Source organism: Acomys minous (genome assembly GCF_964271855.1).
Source record: "Acomys minous genome assembly, chromosome: 10".
Lineage (NCBI taxonomy): Eukaryota > Metazoa > Chordata > Mammalia > Rodentia > Muridae > Acomys > Acomys minous.
The window spans coordinates 109,551,518-109,561,433 of record NC_140491.1 but is presented as its reverse complement, the minus strand read 5'-3'; positions in this window follow the sequence as shown (position 1 = coordinate 109,561,433).

Sequence of the window (9,916 nt, the reverse complement as noted above, 5' to 3'; positions counted from 1 at the left end):
TCTTATCTCATCTTTTAACCCAAGCACAGAACAAAGCACATCCTAGCAGGACCAGAGTGGGACACGTGGACAATACTTCAAACCAAATACCTAACTAGGCATGGTGGTGCATGCCAATAATACCAACACTGGGGGGCTAGAGGCAGAGTTTGAGGTCAGCCTGCTCTACAGAGCAATTTCCAAGACACCCAGGGCTATACAGAGAAACCCTGACTCAAAAAAATAAAAACTAAAAGGAATGTCACAGATGCAGGGTGGTGCCCTCCACACACCCCCAACCCCCCCCCCCTCACTTCCTGCAGCAGTCAGGAGAGCTGGCCCTGAGGTCATGAGGGTGGGTGAGCTAGCCTGCCTGCTTGCCAGCTGCAGTGCTAGGGAGAGCAAGCGAGCCCTGCACCTCACCTGGGCAGCACAGTTGAGGACTTAGAGTAAAGATGAATGCAGTATATATCATATATTATGTATTATATATCATATGTCATAAATCATATTTATAGCTTTTGGACCTGGTGCTGTTACTGAAATAAAGAGCAGCCCTTCTGTCGTGAAGATGGGTACACGCTGTAATGCAGGGCAGGGGAAAGAAGAAATTTAAATAAACAAAAACAAAGCTGGGCATGAAAGTGTACACTGTAAATTGTCACTCACAAGGCTGATGATGGAGCATTAAAGGCTAGTGTCAGCTAGAGTGAGATTTTATCTCAAAAAAAAAAGGAAGGAAAGAAGGAAGGAAGGAAGGAAGGAAAGGGGGATCAGATTATAAATAAGACTAATCAAACCATGAAACAAAACCTGAAGAAATAGATTTGGGATCTTTGTCAGCATGTAGTCCAACACCCCCACTTTAACATCTTAGAAACCAAAAAGCAGAAAGAGAGAGAGAGTTGATCCTGCCCCTCTGTCACTACAGCCTAAGAAACAACCAGGAGAGAGCCACCAGTGGGAGTTTTGGGAATCCCTTCTCCAGAGATCTCCCAGTGGATGTTGCAGCCTTACGAATTCAATGGACTACCAAGTTTGTTAAAGCAACTGCATGCTGGCTGGACCTCCACCCTACTTTTTGTAATATAGACACAGTCCTACATATAAGACACTCTCTAAATCACCTAATACGATTTTTGAACTTTTCCTATTTCCCTTACTACCAGGTTTATAGGTCCTATGAGGGCGTGACGCTAGGTTCCGAGGAGCACCAGGGAACTCCGTTTCAACTCGACGGCTCGCAGGCACTACTTTCTAGAGCACAATTCTGACACCAATCTGAGTGCTGGAACTGCTGCCATGGCCACAAGAACCAAGTCTTCTTTTTCCCACCAGCAGCAAGAGGGGCTGTGAGAGGAAGAAGAGATCAATATTGAGTGAATCAAAACAACCAGGTAATAGACACGCCTCAAAAATGCACATAATTCTAAGCAAAGTGAGAAAGCTTAATGCCACTGGTGTGGGGGGAAGGGGGGCTTCTCCCAGTCTCCTCACCCATGCCTAGAGGTAACCAGTAGCTAGGAAAAATAAGCCCTCTTCAAAATAAAACCATTTCTCACTGCACTTACGTAATCCTTACTAACTTGACTATCATCAAGGTTTTTAAATCTGCACAACAGAAATGGAAGAACATTTGGGGGGCAGTCCTCCGGAAAAACGCAAAGCTTACTTAAAAATATGCATTCACATCAAGGTGGTGTGCACAGCTACAATCCCGGCACCCACCCGGGAGGCAGAGACAGGGGAATTAATTGAGCTGGAGGCATGCTGGACTGCATTAGAACTTCCAGATCACTTCTAGCCCAAATTTTAGAGTTTGGAGATGTAGCTCTGTTTTAGAGAGCTTGCTTCTTGTGTATGAAGCCATGGGTTTGATTCCCAGCACTATGAAAAGAAAAAGAAACATGCCTGTATCTATATAACCGACTTGTTCCTAACATTAAAAATTATATTTATTTAGCCTTGCTTTATGAATACGGAAAAACAGTATCATTGCCATATTTTTTTTTTGTTTCTCCAGCTTAGTTCAGGTAGATTTTTTTTAAAGACTAATTTTTAAAAATATTTAAATTATATGTATGTATCTGTGTGGGGGTGTGCAGATGCTTGAGGAGGCCAGAAACATTTGGAGCCCCCAGAACTGGCTGCTGTGGGCTGCTTGGTATGTTCTCTGGGAATCAAAGTCTGATCAGTACCTAGTCTTAACTGCTGAGTCATCAGCCTAGCGCCATGGTAAACTTTCTTCCTAACAAATTATTATTTTATCAGCACAATTCAGAACTTATTTTCAACTGGTAAGGAGAAAATTGAACAAATGTAGCATCCAAAGGCTGAGTTCCCTGCTGAAGAAATGAATGGTAGACCTTATCTATCATTTATTTGACTTGTGTGTATACCCATGTATATTACAGACATTTTATTTAATTATTCAAGAATTGGCACATGAGATGCATTATCTAATTCCTCTGGGGCCTTCCACTGGCAAAAATAGATGCAAAGAGTGTGGCCATCAGCTGCATTTTTCTTTTTCTTATATTTGAAAGTAATGACTTCATTATCTCTATGTTTAATGATTCACTATTTTTAAAACTTTAAGTAATACAGAGAAGCCCTATAAAGAAAAAAAAATACCAGCAAAACCCTGCTACCTAGAGGCAGCCATCAGTAACATGTATCAAATCGGTAACAATGTATCAAAATGTATCAAGCCATCAGTAACAATGTATCAAAAACTCTACCACATACAAATACCCATCCCAAACAGCCAATGCATTTCTTCCCTGACATCTCTGTGTGGATGCTGGGAGCTGAAGACTGATGACGAACAAGCAGACACAATCTGTGCCTGTCATTTTTAAATAAAAATATGAAGCACACTTTTACTTACATTTAGCAAGGGACAGAAAGAGAAGAAGTAACAGATAACAAAGTCTTCTTCACTAAGAGAGCAGTGAGGGGGAAGAAGCCTTCTAAGAAAAGAGCATTCTTGACAAATTGGTTTTTTGTTTGTTGGTTGTTTGTTTTAGCAATCCAAATGTCATTTTGAATTTTATAAGAGTGCTCCTTAGTGAAGCAGTCTTAAGCTTTTATTTCCCCAAGACAGAGACAGGGTTTCCCTGTGTAGCACTGGAACTCACACTCCATAGACCAGGCTGGCCTTGAACTCAGAGATCCACCTGTCTCTGCCTCCTGCTAAGAAAGTTTAGTAACATTTTATAGCTACAACTGGTAGGATTGGAAAATCTGAAACTTTCCTCCCTCATTTGCAACCCTTGGAGCAACCCTTGTTACTGTGGTAGTAGGGACAGGCATTTAACAACACTTCTCTTACAAAAATCATCAAAATCTAAGACAAAACCAAATAGTACAAATTTCCATAAAAACGGATTCAAAATATTCTCAGATAACGTCCCTTCTGTGACAATTTCCAAGGCATCTTCAGAGATACAGACACAGCTGTTTTTAAAGTTTGCAGGGGAACCATATGCTGCTAGAGAAAAAAATAGATCATTCTGCTGTAGGTGTGTTTTTACTTGCAGTCAAAGCAGAAGACCAAATCTTGGTAGGTGGAATTGCTTTTTAGGTTAACTTAAGAGTTTTAGTATACTGTCTGTGTCTGAATACAAAGTACTAAATTTTTAATTTGTCCTTTGGGGCTCATTTTATTTATTGACATTAAATTTACCTTAGCTACAAATTTTCTTAACCTGTGTATTGCACACTTCACCCACCTGAAACACAACTTCCATTTCAAATATAAGAGAAAATGTAAAGATCTGTGTATATATTAATCATTCACATAATCTATTGAATAGTAACTCTGTTCTGACAATCAGATGATAAGCAATTAGGAAAAATAAAGTTTTATTTACCAAAAATTTTACTCTATATATTTATTAGACTTCAAAATGTCCTTTTTGTGCCATCTTTGTTTAATTATTTGTTTGTTTGTTTGTTTGTTTCACTCTAAGGTCAGACTTTAATAGACTTGCAATAGAAATAGCTTAGTATACAACTAAGAAAATTCACAATCCCCTACTCACAGAACAGATCCAGGCAAACTTTCTTCTTTCTACATCAACACAATTAAGAATGTGACTGGCTGAGCTGGGCGTGGTGGCGCACGCCTTTAATCCCAGCACTTGGGAGGCAGAGGCAGGCGGATCACTGTGAGTTCGAGGCCAGCCTGGTCTACAAAGCGAGTCTAGGACAACCAAGGCTACATAGAGAAACCCTGTCTCAAAAAAGAGAAAAAAAAACAGAAAAGAAAGATTGTGACTGGCTGATTGTTTTTTAACTTCAGTGTCTATGAAATATAGCAATTGAATAAAAATAAAGAATATTTGATTGGGGGGAAGGGATGGGGAGACAGGGTCTCACTGTGTAGTCCTGACTGTTCTAGATTCACTATGTAGATCAAGCTAGCCTTGATATCATTGCAATCCACCTGCCTCTGACTACCCAGTGCTGGGATTAAAGGCCTGCACCACTCAAAAGCACCCCTTGGCCAGAATACATCATTCTTTAAAAATAGCCAGACAGCAGCCAGAGAGATGGCTCAGCACTTAAGAGCACTGTCTGCTCTTCAGAGGACCTGGGTTTGATTCCCAGCACCAACATGGTGGCTCACATTCATTCATAACTCCAGTTAGTGAATCCAATACCCTCTTTTGGCGTCCTCAAGCACTTTGCTTGTGGTAATACAAGCATACATGCAGCTAAAGTGCTCGTATGCATGAAGTAAAATCATACATTTTTTAAAAAATAGCCAGACAAAGTGGGGCACTCGTTTAGTCCCAGCACTTGTGAGGCAGAATCAAGTGGAACTCTGTGAGTTCAAGGCCAGCTTGATCTACATACCGCATTCCAGACTACAAAATGAGACCGTGTCTAAAGTAAATAAATTAATAATGGATCTTGTCTTCTGGAAGGAATATAAAAAGCTTATTTGATGATGAGAGTTCTACAGTTATTTGTGGATATAAAGGTAGGTATTTATAATACAGTTGGGAACTATACTTGCTTAGGAAAAGTGCAGTATTATGTTCATGGCCTCATCAGCCGCATGTAGTTAGTAAGGTTTACAGTACTAAGCATGAATTATTTTCTATTCAACAGTCCTTACATCCAATTAGGTGTCTGTTGGTTACCACCAAGATGTAAGTGCCACTATTATACCCTTGTGTGTGTGTATCTTGCCATGCTGGTTATTGCTGTAGTTCATAGGCTTTACAGCTCAGTAGGATTGCTGATTGCTTTTCTCCTTTGGCATCTTACATATCATGTTAACATACTACGAGAGATAGTCCTCGGGGAGGAGGAGGCTTCCAGGTCAGTCACAGCTTGGTTCGTCTGAGTCCTGTGTTAGAAGTGAGTGGTACCTTCATTAATAGGGTCTTACCTTCAGGTTCCAGAAGGCGACTATGGGCAATGGCCAGGGCCTATATTGTTTGGAGGGTCCTTTGGACTCCCCTGATGCACAACTCAAAGGGAGGTTTCCCATGCTTGGCACTAAGATTCTATTAGATAATCTATGGTTCTTCGGGGGAGTCCTTATGACCCCAAGTGGCATAACATTATTTAAATTGTATATATATATATATATATATACATATATATATAATTGTTTCCCTATGACTTTTACTATCATCCTTAGTGTTCATTATCCCTCCCTTTTCACAACAGATGGAGCCCATCACAGAAGCCCACAGCTGGTCAAGATGCAGAGAACCACTGACTGTGAGTACTGATCGCCTACTGATACATCCACAATACAATCCCTATAGCTAAGGTTCACAGAAGAAGGAATGGAAAGAGTCAGAGGATCAGGACTGCCACAAAATATACACAACAGAGAACTGCACCCATGAAATATGAACAACATGGCCACCTAGACAAAGGACAACACCAACTGACATCGCACTACGGATGAGGAAATCGCACAAGACCCCACTCCTAGATAAAGACCTACAGGCAGTTAATGGCTGCTAAGAGAGGGATGGTCTTCTCCAGAAGCAAGTACACTGATAGGCTATCCAGTCCCGAGAGGTCAACACTAAACACATGTACGTATGAGCAATAATAAGTGGACTCAGCAGGTTATATTTATATGCACATACGGAAATAGATAAATATGTAGACAGGAAGACAGATAAATGGGTGGATAGATGGATAGATAGATAGATAGATAGGTGATGGATAGATAAATAGATAGATAGATGATATATAAGAATAATAATTAAAGAAGAAAAGGTCATGAAGTTGAGAGAGAATAGGGGAACATGGGAAAAGTTGGAAGGGAAACAGTGTGTGGTAAAATAATGTAAGTATAGGACTCATATAAAACTCTTAAAAATTAAAATAAATGTTTTTAATGATAAATTCAGCCCTGTAGAGTTCCACATTTTAATTTTTGACAACCCCCAAAGTACTATGAGTATGAATTCACATATCACTGTGGATGGCAGAAAACTGAAGAGATGTTACCATAGATTTCACTGTACCATTGCCTGGGATGAGCCACTACATTAGGAAGTATCTGATTATCATCCTTTATTACTTCCTTAGCCTTGTACCCTTAATCCAATGAGTTCTCAGCATCACACATATTGTTTTACTTAGCTTTCTGTTAGTCTAATAAAGCACCATAGATAATGAACTTAAAAAGAGGAAAGGCTCATTTCGGCTCACAGTGTTGGAGATTTCAGCCCATATCCTATTGGTCCCATTTCTTTTATCCTTTGGCAAGAAAATATGTCCCGGTTGGGAGTACATGGAGCAGCAAAGTTCCTCATTTCATGGCCAACACAGGAAAGAGAGAAGAGACTCCGCTACCAAAATCCCCTTCAAGGGCAAACCCTCATCCAAGGCCAAGATTTCAAATGAGTTGCCTTGAGTGAGGACCAGAATCAAAGAAACCAGCCAGGTACCTGGGCACGGCTGAGTGGGAGGTCATAAAACCTGAACCAATGGTTCAAGGCGCCAAGGAAAATGGCGCCAGACATTCTAAGGTGAATGGAGAAGGGACCTTCTAGAGGCAAATGGAAAGGAGGGGAGGTTTGGGTATCCACACACCCATTCGCTTGGGATCCCACACATCTTAAGGGAAAAGGGAGGATTCAAGGCTTTTCCTGTTCTGGAAGTTATCAACATTGAAAGATAAAAGCAAGGCAAGGAGTCTTAGAATCTGAAAACAGAGGTATTTTTTTTAAATACCTCCACTTGAAAAATCTCGTATTAGATCCCAGTTTAGCTATTCAAGAGGAGGCAGAAACTACCGGCAGGCCTGTCCTCGTAGCTTTTTATTCAAACCTACAGCAGTGAGAAGCACACCATAGTTGATACACATACAAGTTCTGAAGCCAGATAGATTACTTTCAAAAGCCTCAGACATGAACTTAAAACACACCCCCTGTCAAAATTAATCTACAAAACTTAGTAACAGTTAAGTGGTCTTTTCAGTGATTGCCAACAGAGTAAAGGCTTGCAGAGAAACACAAGGGTCACAGGGATAGTCAGTGACCACCCATAGCAGTCACCTTTGTTTCATAGGACAAGCTGGGACCAAGGAAGTTATATTTTTCTTTTAGTTATAAAACACATCTGATGATAAACTCCAGACCACCACCGCCTTCCAGTGGTGTCCTTATGTCAAGGTCATTCAGCCTCAGTGACTGCATCCATCCTGGAAATTAACAATGAAGCTCTGATGCCCCCATCCAGCCCTTTCTCTGTCATCTCAGAAGCAAAAAGCTCACGGCAGGGGACCTGCGAGCTGAGAGGGGGCTCCAGTTCTCAGCAGTGATGTAGGCAGGCCAGTGGCCCGAAGAGTACAGGGGCTCGAAACGCTTTCTCTGAGGGTGCTGTAGAGTGCCAACCAGCCCTCTCCTCCTTTTATTTGCTATCTGATGCATTTGAAGGAAGTGGACGATGGTTCTGGCTCCTGGAAAGGGCAACAATGGCTCTCAACACGGCCGTGTAAAGCAACCAGTTCAAGGGAGAGGTGGAGAACCATTGGTATGAACCCAACAAGAGTTAAGGCTCATTCATCTAGACCCTTTCTGGTCCCATGAAAGCCTGTCCTTCATTCATACTTTTGTATTTGTCTTCTTAATGACACCTTCCCAAACTGGGTAAATGTAGGCTCTATAGAGCTTCTCTCTCTCTCTCTCTCTCTCTCTCTCTCTCTCTCTCTCTCTCTCTCTCTCACACACACACACACACACACACACACACACACACACTCTCTCTTCTTCTTCTTCTTCTTCTTTTTCTTCTTCTTCTTCTTCTTCTTCTTCTTCTTCTTCTTCTTCTTCTTCTTCTTCTTTTTAATGGTTTTTCAAGATGGGGTTTCTCCATATAGTGTTGGCTGTCCTGGAGCTCACTTTGTAAACCAGGCTGGCCTCAAACATATAGAGACCAACCTACCTCTGCCTCCCAAGTGCTGGGATTATGTGTGTGCACCACCACCCAGCTGGCTCTAAAAGTCTTCTGATGATAGGATGTACTCAGCGGTTCATTGTCCCCTAAGAATGCCTCAAAAGTGTCAGTGGCCTGCTTCATTACCTATTGCAAGTCCAGATGACCACTTTCTGGCCCACCCCCCTTTCCAAACGATATCAATAATAGCTTTCAAAGCAGAAAAGATAATGTTGAAACTTCTACAAGCTAAGTGACAGATAGTCCTTTTCATATGAATATTTAGGATCTCTTTCCTCTTAGTTTATTATTTAATTTAATTTAACAGTTTCTATTGAAATTATATTTCTAAGCAACAAGGGTAATTTAAGAAGCAGTTACAAATGAGATGCTCAATGGAGCTGTTTTGCATATTTATTGCATTTTCATATCTTGGAAGCAGGATAGAGGTAAAAAACTATGAAATCTTGATTTCTATTTAGATAGAGATTTATCATTATTTGTGAGATATGTCCACCATGGTTTTACTTTAAAACCACAAATAAAGTTTCAACAGTGGGCATTTTTCTTGTTGAGAGGTCTGTGGTCAGGCTAAGCATCTTGGAGAAGCTGATTAGATCCTGAGGTTTGCAAATTCAATATTCAGCTGATACAGAGCACTCCTTCAGCCATGAGAAATAATTAAGAACTTTGAAGCTGATGGAACATGCCTGAGCCTGCTTATCTTCCTGTGATGACACGATGCTCAGACATAACCTCTTTTTGTCTTGGGCCTCATCATACACAGGTTTGAGACAGAATAAACCAGTCATAACTAACTTCTTGACAGTCTAAGGTGACATTGCTTTAGGTTTTTCCATCAGAAAGGCCTTCATCTACCTGTAGTCAAGTTAGGAAAATTTTATGCTATTCAGTGCTCTCTTTTTCCTCCCAATGATTCTGAATCCAGCAAAGTAGACACTCAGTCATTATGTGAAGACAAGGGAACATTGAATGGTTAATTATACAACAGCCAGGACTGTCTGCTGTGTATTCATTCTTATAATAGATCTCTGGAGGGTGAATTAGCATATTTAGTTTGGAATCTTGTAAGGTAGAAGTGGGGCTGTTTTAGTGGCTAACATTTGCATGGCAGCCTGAGGCTACAAAGATAGCTGAGGTAAAACAGCACAGAATGATGGGAAGAAGGGCGTTCTGTAAGTGAGTCACATGATAAGGTGTGCCTGACGATGTCTGAAATCCATGTTTTCTGTATCCCTACAGCATCACTGTGATCCTACAGACTATTCTTCCTTCCCTAGAAATAAGCTCTCCCCCCATGACAGTCTTAAAAACAAATGCACAGAAGTCACTGAGTTGTAGCATTTTCTGAAGTGTTTTCCTTCCTGGAAGAGATCTCCAAAGGTCACCTAGTTCGTCCCCATCTTCAGCCAGGACTCTTCCTAATACTGAATATAGCTGTATAGTGATCTGCATTAAGAAAGCTTTTAAAGATCCCTGGGGTTGGTCAAAAATA